We start from the raw sequence: 12,351 nt of genomic DNA, 5'->3' as shown, positions 1-12,351 counted from the left end.
ACATTCAGGCATGTGAGTTGGAGAGTAAATGAAAGTGATGCAAAAAAAACTTACAGCATCTGCTATTCCCAGGTGCTAACAGATAGTTTGAGTTAATTATTCACTGCACTTCAAATTTGAACATGATAGCTTGAACATAAATTAAAGGGATGCAATACAATCTTACAGCACCTGCTATTCCCTGGTACTAAAATATTTCTATTTAATCTGTACACTTCACATACAAGCTTGTCAGTTGCAGATTAAAGTAAAGTGATGCAACAAAAACTTACAGCATCTGCTATTCCCAGGTGCTAACAGATAGTTTTTTTAATTAATCACTGCATTTCACATCCTAGCATGTCATCTTGACAGTAAATTAAAGTGATTCAAGAGAAGCTTACAGCATCTCGTAGTCCAAGGTGCTAACAGATAGTTTTTGATGAATAACTGCACTTCACATTCAGGCATGTGAGTTGGAGAGTAAATGAAAGTGATGCAAAAAAAACTTACAGCATCTGCTATTCCCAGGTGCTAACAGATAGTTTTTTTTATTAATCACTGCACTTCACATTTGAGCATGTCAGCTTGAAAGTAAATTAAAGTGATGCAAGAAAAGCTTACAGCACCTGGTATTCCTAGGTAGGGTCCCACCTCAGTACTATCCAGGCCCAAACTTGCTTAGCTTCCAAGGTCAGATGAGATTGCACTTTCTCAAGTTGGTGTGGCCGTAAGCCTTAAACACTTACTCAAATTGCCTAATCATAGCAAATATGATCAAAGACCAATCTGACAATTTTTTTTATTAATCCCTGCACTTCCCATTCTAGAATGTTATCTTGAATGTAAATTAAATGATGCAATAAAAGCTTACAACATCTGGTATACGGAGGCACTAACAGACAGTTTTTTGATGAATCACTGCACTTCACATTCAGGCATGTGAGTTGGAGAGTAAATGAAAGTGATGCAAAAAAAACTTACAGCATCTGCTATTCCCAGGTGCTAACAGATAGTTTGAGTTAATTATTCACTGCACTTCAAATTTGAACATGATAGCTTGAACATAAATTAAAGGGATGGAATACAGTCTTACAGCACCTGCTATTCCCTGGTACTAAAAGATTTCTATTTAATCTGTACACTTCACATACAAGCTTGTCAGTTGCAGATTAGAGTAAAGTGATGCAACAAAAACTTACAGCATCTGCTATTCCCAGGTGCTAACAGATAGTTTTTTTAATTAATCACTGCACTTCACATCCTAGCATGTCATCTTGAAAGTAAATTAAAGTGATGCAAGAGAAGCTTAACAGCATCTCGTAGTCCAAGGTGCTAACAGATAGATTTTTGATGAATAACTGCACTTCACATTCAGGCATGTGAGTTGGAGAGTAAATGAAAGTGATGCAAAAAAAACTTACAGCATCGGCTATTCCCAGGTGCTAACAGATAGTTTTTTTTTATTAATCACTGCACTTCACATTTGAGCATGTCAGCTTGAAAGTAAATTAAAGTGATGCAAGAAGAGCTTACAGCACCTGGTATTCCTAGGGAGAGTCCCACCTCAGTACTATCCAGGCCCAAACTTGCTTAGCTTCCAAGGTCAGATGAGATTGGACGTTCTCAAGCTGGTGTGGCCGTAAGCCTTAAACACTTACTCAAATTGCCTAATCATAGCAAATATGATCAAAGACCAATCTGACAATTTTTTTTATTAATCCCTGCACTTGACATTCTAGAATGTTATCTTGAATGTAAATTAAATGATGCAATAAAAGCTTACAACATCTGGTATACGGAGGCACTAACAGACAGTTTTTTGATGAATCACTGCACTTCACATTCAGGCATGTGAGTTGGAGAGTAAATGAAAGTGATGCAAAAAAAACTTACAGCATCTGCTATTCCCAGGTGCTAACAGATAGTTTGAGTTAATTATTCACTGCACTTCAAATTTGAACATGATAGCTTGAACATAAATTAAAGGGATGCAATACAATCTTACAGCACCTGCTATTCCCTGGTACTAAAATATTTCTATTTAATCTGTACACTTCACATACAAGCTTGTCAGTTGCAGATTAAAGTAAAGTGATGCAACAAAAACTTACAGCATCTGCTATTCCCAGGTGCTAACAGATAGTTTTTTTAATTAATCACTGCACTTCACATCCTAGCATGTCATCTTGAAAGTAAATTAAAGTGATGCAAGAGAAGCTTACAGCATCTCGTAGTCCAAGGTGCTAACAGATAGATTTTTGATGAATAACTGCACTTCACATTCAGGCATGTGAGTTGGAGAGTAAATGAAAGTGATGCAAAAAAAACTTACAGCATCGGCTATTCCCAGGTGCTAACAGATAGTTTTTTTTTATTAATCACTGCACTTCACATTTGAGCATGTCAGCTTGAAAGTAAATTAAAGTGATGCAAGAAGAGCTTACAGCACCTGGTATTCCTAGGTAGGGTCCCACCTCAGTACTATCCAGGCCCAAACTTGCTTAGCTTCCAAGGTCAGATGAGATTGCACTTTCTCAAGCTGGTGTGGCCGTAAGCCTTAAACACTTACTCAAATTGCCTAATCATAGCAAATATGATCAAAGACCAATCTGACAATTTTTTTTATTAATCCCTGCACTTGACATTCTAGAATGTTATCTTGAATGTAAATTAAATGATGCAATAAAAGCTTACAACATCTGGTATACGGAGGCACTAACAGACAGTTTTTTGATGAATCACTGCACTTCACATTCAGGCATGTGAGTTGGAGAGTAAATGAAAGTGATGCAAAAAAAACTTACAGCATCTGCTATTCCCAGGTGCTAACAGATAGTTTGAGTTAATTATTCACTGCACTTCAAATTTGAACATGATAGCTTGAACATAAATTAAAGGGATGGAATACAGTCTTACAGCACCTGCTATTCCCTGGTACTAAAAGATTTCTATTTAATCTGTACACTTCACATACAAGCTTGTCAGTTGCAGATTAGAGTAAAGTGATGCAACAAAAACTTACAGCATCTGCTATTCCCAGGTGCTAACAGATAGTTTTTTTAATTAATCACTGCACTTCACATCCTAGCATGTCATCTTGAAAGTAAATTAAAGTGATGCAAGAGAAGCTTAACAGCATCTCGTAGTCCAAGGTGCTAACAGATAGATTTTTGATGAATAACTGCACTTCACATTCAGGCATGTGAGTTGGAGAGTAAATGAAAGTGATGCAAAAAAAACTTACAGCATCGGCTATTCCCAGGTGCTAACAGATAGTTTTTTTTTATTAATCACTGCACTTCACATTTGAGCATGTCAGCTTGAAAGTAAATTAAAGTGATGCAAGAAGAGCTTACAGCACCTGGTATTCCTAGGTAGAGTCCCACCTCAGTACTATCCAGGCCCAAACTTGCTTAGCTTCCAAGGTCAGATGAGATTGGACGTTCTCAAGCTGGTGTGGCCGTAAGCCTTAAACACTTACTCAAATTGCCTAATCATAGCAAATATGATCAAAGACCAATCTGACAATTTTTTTTATTAATCCCTGCACTTGACATTCTAGAATGTTATCTTGAATGTAAATTAAATGATGCAATAAAAGCTTACAACATCTGGTATACGGAGGCACTAACAGACAGTTTTTTGATGAATCACTGCACTTCACATTCAGGCATGTGAGTTGGAGAGTAAATGAAAGTGATGCAAAAAAAACTTACAGCATCTGCTATTCCCAGGTGCTAACAGATAGTTTGAGTTAATTATTCACTGCACTTCAAATTTGAACATGATAGCTTGAACATAAATTAAAGGGATGGAATACAGTCTTACAGCACCTGCTATTCCCTGGTACTAAAAGATTTCTATTTAATCTGTACACTTCACATACAAGCTTGTCAGTTGCAGATTAGAGTAAAGTGATGCAACAAAAACTTACAGCATCTGCTATTCCCAGGTGCTAACAGATAGTTTTTTTAATTAATCACTGCACTTCACATCCTAGCATGTCATCTTGAAAGTAAATTAAAGTGATGCAAGAGAAGCTTACAGCATCTCGTAGTCCAAGGTGCTAACAGATAGATTTTTGATGAATAACTGCACTTCACATTCAGGCATGTGAGTTGGAGAGTAAATGAAAGTGATGCAAAAAAAACTTACAGCATCGGCTATTCCCAGGTGCTAACAGATAGTTTTTTTTTATTAATCACTGCACTTCACATTTGAGCATGTCAGCTTGAAAGTAAATTAAAGTGATGCAAGAAGAGCTTACAGCACCTGGTATTCCTAGGTAGAGTCCCACCTCAGTACTATCCAGGCCCAAACTTGCTTAGCTTCCAAGGTCAGATGAGATTGCACTTTCTCAAGCTGGTGTGGCCGTAAGCCTTAAACACTTACTCAAATTGCCTAATCATAGCAAATATGATCAAAGACCAATCTGACAATTTTTTTTATTAATCCCTGCACTTGACATTCTAGAATGTTATCTTGAATGTAAATTAAATGATGCAATAAAAGCTTACAACATCTGGTATACGGAGGCACTAACAGACAGTTTTTTGATGAATCACTGCACTTCACATTCAGGCATGTGAGTTGGAGAGTAAATGAAAGTGATGCAAAAAAAACTTACAGCATCTGCTATTCCCAGGTGCTAACAGATAGTTTGAGTTAATTATTCACTGCACTTCAAATTTGAACATGATAGCTTGAACATAAATTAAAGGGATGGAATACAGTCTTACAGCACCTGCTATTCCCTGGTACTAAAAGATTTCTATTTAATCTGTACACTTCACATACAAGCTTGTCAGTTGCAGATTAGAGTAAAGTGATGCAACAAAAACTTACAGCATCTGCTATTCCCAGGTGCTAACAGATAGTTTTTTTAATTAATCACTGCACTTCACATCCTAGCATGTCATCTTGAAAGTAAATTAAAGTGATGCAAGAGAAGCTTACAGCATCTCGTAGTCCAAGGTGCTAACAGATAGATTTTTGATGAATAACTGCACTTCACATTCAGGCATGTGAGTTGGAGAGTAAATGAAAGTGATGCAAAAAAAACTTACAGCATCGGCTATTCCCAGGTGCTAACAGATAGTTTTTTTTTATTAATCACTGCACTTCACATTTGAGCATGTCAGCTTGAAAGTAAATTAAAGTGATGCAAGAAGAGCTTACAGCACCTGGTATTCCTAGGTAGAGTCCCACCTCAGTACTATCCAGGCCCAAACTTGCTTAGCTTCCAAGGTCAGATGAGATTGCACTTTCTCAAGCTGGTGTGGCCGTAAGCCTTAAACACTTACTCAAATTGCCTAATCATAGCAAATATGATCAAAGACCAATCTGACAATTTTTTTTATTAATCCCTGCACTTGACATTCTAGAATGTTATCTTGAATGTAAATTAAATGATGCAATAAAAGCTTACAACATCTGGTATACGGAGGCACTAACAGACAGTTTTTTGATGAATCACTGCACTTCACATTCAGGCATGTGAGTTGGAGAGTAAATGAAAGTGATGCAAAAAAAACTTACAGCATCTGCTATTCCCAGGTGCTAACAGATAGTTTGAGTTAATTATTCACTGCACTTCAAATTTGAACATGATAGCTTGAACATAAATTAAAGGGATGGAATACAGTCTTACAGCACCTGCTATTCCCTGGTACTAAAAGATTTCTATTTAATCTGTACACTTCACATACAAGCTTGTCAGTTGCAGATTAGAGTAAAGTGATGCAACAAAAACTTACAGCATCTGCTATTCCCAGGTGCTAACAGATAGTTTTTTTAATTAATCACTGCACTTCACATCCTAGCATGTCATCTTGAAAGTAAATTAAAGTGATGCAAGAGAAGCTTAACAGCATCTCGTAGTCCAAGGTGCTAACAGATAGATTTTTGATGAATAACTGCACTTCACATTCAGGCATGTGAGTTGGAGAGTAAATGAAAGTGATGCAAAAAAAACTTACAGCATCTGCTATTCCCAGGTGCTAACAGATAGTTTTTTTTATTAATCACTGCACTTCACATTTGAGCATGTCAGCTTGAAAGTAAATTAAAGTGATGCAAGAAAAGCTTACAGCACCTGGTATTCCTAGGTAGGGTCCCACCTCAGTACTATCCAGGCCCAAACTTGTTTAGCTTCCAAGGTCAGATGAGATTGGGCGTTCTCAAGCTGGTGTGGCAGTAAGCCTTAAACACTTACTCAAATTGCCTAATAATAGCAAATATGATCAAAGACCAATCTGACAATTTTTTTTATTAATCCCTGCACTTGACATTCTAGAATGTTATCTTGAATGTAAATTAAATGATGCAATAAAAGCTTACAACATCTGGTATACGGAGGCACTAACAGACAGTTTTTTGATGAATCACTGCACTTCACATTCAGGCATGTGAGTTGGAGAGTAAATGAAAGTGATGCAAAAAAAACTTACAGCATCTGCTATTCCCAGGTGCTAACAGATAGTTTGAGTTAATTATTCACTGCACTTCAAATTTGAACATGATAGCTTGAACATAAATTAAAGGGATGCAATACAATCTTACAGCACCAGCTATTCCCTGGTACTAAAAGATTTCTATTTAATCTGTACACTTCACATACAAGCTTGTCAGTAGCAGATTAAATTAAAGTGATTCAACAAAAACTTACAGCATCTGCTATTCCCAGGTGCCAACAGATAGTTTTTTTAATTAATCACTGCATTTCACATCCTAGCATGTCATCTTGACAGTAAATTAAAGTGATGCAAGAGAAGCTTACAGCATCTCGTAGTCCAAGGTGCTAACAGATAGATTTTTGATGAATAACTGCACTTCACATTCAGGCATGTGAGTTGGAGAGTAAATGAAAGTGATGCAAAAAAAACTTACAGCATCGGCTATTCCCAGGTGCTAACAGATAGTTTTTTTTTATTAATCACTGCACTTCACATTTGAGCATGTCAGCTTGAAAGTAAATTAAAGTGATGCAAGAAGAGCTTACAGCGCCTGGTATTCCTAGGTAGAGTCCCACCTCAGTACTATCCAGGCCCAAACTTGCTTAGCTTCCAAGGTCAGATGAGATTGCACTTTCTCAAGTTGGTGTGGCCGTAAGCCTTAAACACTTACTCAAATTGCCTAATCATAGCAAATATGATCAAAGACCAATCTGACAATTTTTTTTATTAATCCCTGCACTTGACATTCTAGAATGTTATCTTGAATGTAAATTAAATGATGCAATAAAAGCTTACAACATCTGGTATACGGAGGCACTAACAGACAGTTTTTTGATGAATCACTGCACTTCACATTCAGGCATGTGAGTTGGAGAGTAAATGAAAGTGATGCAAAAAAAACTTACAGCATCTGCTATTCCCAGGTGCTAACAGATAGTTTGAGTTAATTATTCACTGCACTTCAAATTTGAACATGATAGCTTGAACATAAATTAAAGGGATGGAATACAGTCTTACAGCACCTGCTATTCCCTGGTACTAAAATATTTCTATTTAATCTGTACACTTCACATACAAGCTTGTCAGTTGCAGATTAAAGTAAAGTGATGCAACAAAAACTTACAGCATCTGCTATTCCCAGGTGCTAACAGATAGTTTTTTTAATTAATCACTGCATTTCACATCCTAGCATGTCATCTTGACAGTAAATTAAAGTGATTCAAGAGAAGCTTACAGCATCTCGTAGTCCAAGGTGCTAACAGATAGTTTTTGATGAATAACTGCACTTCACATTCAGGCATGTGAGTTGGAGAGTAAATGAAAGTGATGCAAAAAAAACTTACAGCATCTGCTATTCCCATGTGCTAACAGATAGTTTTTTTTATTAATCACTGCACTTCACATTTGAGCATGTCAGCTTGAAAGTAAATTAAAGTGATGCAAGAAAAGCTTACAGCACCTGGTATTCCTAGGTAGGGTCCCACCTCAGTACTATCCAGGCCCAAACTTGTTTAGCTTCCAAGGTCAGATGAGATTGGGCGTTCTCAAGCTGGTGTGGCAGTAAGCCTTAAACACTTACTCAAATTGCCTAATAATAGCAAATATGATCAAAGACCAATCTGACAATTTTTTTTATTAATCCCTGCACTTGACATTCTAGAATGTTATCTTGAATGTAAATTAAATGATGCAATAAAAGCTTACAACATCTGGTATACGGAGGCACTAACAGACAGTTTTTTGATGAATCACTGCACTTCACATTCAGGCATGTGAGTTGGAGAGTAAATGAAAGTGATGCAAAAAAAACTTACAGCATCTGCTATTCCCAGGTGCTAACAGATAGTTTGAGTTAATTATTCACTGCACTTCAAATTTGAACATGATAGCTTGAACATAAATTAAAGGGATGCAATACAATCTTACAGCACCTGCTATTCCCTGGTACTAAAAGATTTCTATTTAATCTGTACACTTCACATACAAGCTTGTCAGTTGCAGATTAGAGTAAAGTGATGCAACAAAAACTTACAGCATCTGCTATTCCCAGGTGCTAACAGATAGTTTTTTTAATTAATCACTGCACTTCACATCCTAGCATGTCATCTTGAAAGTAAATTAAAGTGATGCAAGAGAAGCTTAACAGCATCTCGTAGTCCAAGGTGCTAACAGATAGATTTTTGATGAATAACTGCACTTCACATTCAGGCATGTGAGTTGGAGAGTAAATGAAAGTGATGCAAAAAAAACTTACAGCATCGGCTATTCCCAGGTGCTAACAGATAGTTTTTTTTTATTAATCACTGCACTTCACATTTGAGCATGTCAGCTTGAAAGTAAATTAAAGTGATGCAAGAAGAGCTTACAGCACCTGGTATTCCTAGGTAGAGTCCCACCTCAGTACTATCCAGGCCCAAACTTGCTTAGCTTCCAAGGTCAGATGAGATTGGACGTTCTCAAGCTGGTGTGGCCGTAAGCCTTAAACACTTACTCAAATTGCCTAATCATAGCAAATATGATCAAAGACCAATCTGACAATTTTTTTTATTAATCCCTGCACTTGACATTCTAGAATGTTATCTTGAATGTAAATTAAATGATGCAATAAAAGCTTACAACATCTGGTATACGGAGGCACTAACAGACAGTTTTTTGATGAATCACTGCACTTCACATTCAGGCATGTGAGTTGGAGAGTAAATGAAAGTGATGCAAAAAAAACTTACAGCATCTGCTATTCCCAGGTGCTAACAGATAGTTTGAGTTAATTATTCACTGCACTTCAAATTTGAACATGATAGCTTGAACATAAATTAAAGGGATGCAATACAATCTTACAGCACCTGCTATTCCCTGGTACTAAAATATTTCTATTTAATCTGTACACTTCACATACAAGCTTGTCAGTTGCAGATTAAAGTAAAGTGATGCAACAAAAACTTACAGCATCTGCTATTCCCAGGTGCTAACAGATAGTTTTTTTAATTAATCACTGCATTTCACATCCTAGCATGTCATCTTGACAGTAAATTAAAGTGATTCAAGAGAAGCTTACAGCATCTCGTAGTCCAAGGTGCTAACAGATAGTTTTTGATGAATAACTGCACTTCACATTCAGGCATGTGAGTTGGAGAGTAAATGAAAGTGATGCAAAAAAAACTTACAGCATCGGCTATTCCCAGGTGCTAACAGATAGTTTTTTTTTATTAATCACTGCACTTCACATTTGAGCATGTCAGCTTGAAAGTAAATTAAAGTGATGCAAGAAGAGCTTACAGCACCTGGTATTCCTAGGGAGAGTCCCACCTCAGTACTATCCAGGCCCAAACTTGCTTAGCTTCCAAGGTCAGATGAGATTGGACGTTCTCAAGCTGGTGTGGCCGTAAGCCTTAAACACTTACTCAAATTGCCTAATCATAGCAAATATGATCAAAGACCAATCTGACAATTTTTTTTATTAATCCCTGCACTTGACATTCTAGAATGTTATCTTGAATGTAAATTAAATGATGCAATAAAAGCTTACAACATCTGGTATACGGAGGCACTAACAGACAGTTTTTTGATGAATCACTGCACTTCACATTCAGGCATGTGAGTTGGAGAGTAAATGAAAGTGATGCAAAAAAAACTTACAGCATCTGCTATTCCCAGGTGCTAACAGATAGTTTGAGTTAATTATTCACTGCACTTCAAATTTGAACATGATAGCTTGAACATAAATTAAAGGGATGCAATACAATCTTACAGCACCTGCTATTCCCTGGTACTAAAATATTTCTATTTAATCTGTACACTTCACATACAAGCTTGTCAGTTGCAGATTAAAGTAAAGTGATGCAACAAAAACTTACAGCATCTGCTATTCCCAGGTGCTAACAGATAGTTTTTTTAATTAATCACTGCACTTCACATCCTAGCATGTCATCTTGAATGTAAATTAAAGTGATGCAAGAGAAGCTTACAGCATCTTGTAGTCCAAGGTGCTAACAGATAGATTTTTGATGAATAACTGCACTTCACATTCAGGCATGTGAGTTGGAGAGTAAATGAAAGTGATGCAAAAAAACACTTACAGCATCGGCTATTCCCAGGTGCTAACAGATAGTTTTTTTTTATTAATCACTGCACTTCACATTTGAGCATGTCAGCTTGAAAGTAAATTAAAGTGATGCAAGAAGAGCTTACAGCACCTGGTATTCCTAGGTAGGGTCCCACCTCAGTACTATCCAGGCCCAAACTTGCTTAGCTTCCAAGGTCAGATGAGATTGCACTTTCTCAAGCTGGTGTGGCCGTAAGCCTTAAACACTTACTCAAATTGCCTAATCATAGCAAATATGATCAAAGACCAATCTGACAATTTTTTTTATTAATCCCTGCACTTGACATTCTAGAATGTTATCTTGAATGTAAATTAAATGATGCAATAAAAGCTTACAACATCTGGTATACGGAGGCACTAACAGACAGTTTTTTGATGAATCACTGCACTTCACATTCAGGCATGTGAGTTGGAGAGTAAATGAAAGTGATGCGAAAAAAACTTACAGCATCTGCTATTCCCAGGTGCTAACAGATAGTTTGAGTTAATTATTCACTGCACTTCAAATTTGAACATGATAGCTTGAACATAAATTAAAGGGATGGAATACAGTCTTACAGCACCTGCTATTCCCTGGTACTAAAATATTTCTATTTAATCTGTACACTTCACATACAAGCTTGTCAGTTGCAGATTAGAGTAAAGTGATGCAACAAAAACTTACAGCATCTGCTATTCCCAGGTGCTAACAGATAGTTTTTTTAATTAATCACTGCACTTCACATCCTAGCATGTCATCTTGAAAGTAAATTAAAGTGATGCAAGAGAAGCTTAACAGCATCTCGTAGTCCAAGGTGCTAACAGATAGATTTTTGATGAATAACTGCACTTCACATTCAGGCATGTGAGTTGGAGAGTAAATGAAAGTGATGCAAAAAAAACTTACAGCATCGGCTATTCCCAGGTGCTAACAGATAGTTTTTTTTTATTAATCACTGCACTTCACATTTGAGCATGTCAGCTTGAAAGTAAATTAAAGTGATGCAAGAAGAGCTTACAGCACCTGGTATTCCTAGGTAGAGTCCCACCTCAGTACTATCCAGGCCCAAACTTGCTTAGCTTCCAAGGTCAGATGAGATTGGACGTTCTCAAGCTGGTGTGGCCGTAAGCCTTAAACACTTACTCAAATTGCCTAATCATAGCAAATATGATCAAAGACCAATCTGACAATTTTTTTTATTAATCCCTGCACTTGACATTCTAGAATGTTATCTTGAATGTAAATTAAATGATGCAATAAAAGCTTACAACATCTGGTATACGGAGGCACTAACAGACAGTTTTTTGATGAATCACTGCACTTCACATTCAGGCATGTGAGTTGGAGAGTAAATGAAAGTGATGCAAAAAAAACTTACAGCATCTGCTATTCCCAGGTGCTAACAGATAGTTTGAGTTAATTATTCACTGCACTTCAAATTTGAACATGATAGCTTGAACATAAATTAAAGGGATGCAATACAATCTTACAGCACCTGCTATTCCCTGGTACTAAAAGATTTCTATTTAATCTGTACACTTCACATACAAGCTTGTCAGTAGCAGATTAAATTAAAGTGATTCAACAAAAATTTACAGCATCTGCTATTCCCAGGTGCCAACAGATAGTTTTTTTAATTAATCACTGCATTTCACATCCTAGCATGTCATCTTGACAGTAAATTAAAGTGATGCAAGAGAAGCTTACAGCATCTCGTAGTCCAAGGTGCTAACAGATAGATTTTTGATGAATAACTGCACTTCACATTCAGGCATGTGAGTTGGAGAGTAAATGAAAGTGATGCAAAAAAAACTTACAGCATCGGCTATTCC

The 12,351-nt window shown here is 36.8% G+C and overlaps 13 pseudogenes; all 13 read right to left on the bottom strand.

Moving 5' to 3' along the window:
- Nucleotides 1-596: 596 nt before the first annotated feature.
- Nucleotides 597-715, bottom strand: LOC145650549 (5S ribosomal RNA; annotated as a pseudogene).
- A 793-nt stretch (nt 716-1,508) lies between these two features.
- On the bottom strand, nt 1,509-1,627 carry LOC145648013 (5S ribosomal RNA; annotated as a pseudogene).
- A 792-nt stretch (nt 1,628-2,419) lies between these two features.
- Nucleotides 2,420-2,538, bottom strand: LOC145650895 (5S ribosomal RNA; annotated as a pseudogene).
- A 793-nt stretch (nt 2,539-3,331) lies between these two features.
- LOC145647858 (5S ribosomal RNA) lies at nt 3,332-3,450 on the bottom strand (annotated as a pseudogene).
- A 792-nt stretch (nt 3,451-4,242) lies between these two features.
- Nucleotides 4,243-4,361, bottom strand: LOC145650793 (5S ribosomal RNA; annotated as a pseudogene).
- Nucleotides 4,362-5,153: 792 nt separating this feature from the next.
- Nucleotides 5,154-5,272, bottom strand: LOC145650792 (5S ribosomal RNA; annotated as a pseudogene).
- Nucleotides 5,273-6,064: 792 nt separating this feature from the next.
- On the bottom strand, nt 6,065-6,183 carry LOC145648942 (5S ribosomal RNA; annotated as a pseudogene).
- Nucleotides 6,184-6,975: 792 nt separating this feature from the next.
- LOC145650936 (5S ribosomal RNA) lies at nt 6,976-7,094 on the bottom strand (annotated as a pseudogene).
- A 790-nt stretch (nt 7,095-7,884) lies between these two features.
- On the bottom strand, nt 7,885-8,003 carry LOC145648941 (5S ribosomal RNA; annotated as a pseudogene).
- A 793-nt stretch (nt 8,004-8,796) lies between these two features.
- Nucleotides 8,797-8,915, bottom strand: LOC145647857 (5S ribosomal RNA; annotated as a pseudogene).
- A 791-nt stretch (nt 8,916-9,706) lies between these two features.
- LOC145648011 (5S ribosomal RNA) lies at nt 9,707-9,825 on the bottom strand (annotated as a pseudogene).
- Nucleotides 9,826-10,618: 793 nt separating this feature from the next.
- LOC145650894 (5S ribosomal RNA) lies at nt 10,619-10,737 on the bottom strand (annotated as a pseudogene).
- Nucleotides 10,738-11,530: 793 nt separating this feature from the next.
- LOC145647856 (5S ribosomal RNA) lies at nt 11,531-11,649 on the bottom strand (annotated as a pseudogene).
- Nucleotides 11,650-12,351: the final 702 nt, after the last annotated feature.

Source organism: Electrophorus electricus, chromosome 13 (genome assembly GCF_041902795.1).
Source record: "Electrophorus electricus isolate QZ-2024a chromosome 13, ASM4190279v1, whole genome shotgun sequence".
NCBI classification, from domain to species: domain Eukaryota; kingdom Metazoa; phylum Chordata; class Actinopteri; order Gymnotiformes; family Gymnotidae; genus Electrophorus; species Electrophorus electricus.
This window is presented reverse-complemented; position numbering and strand designations above follow the sequence as displayed.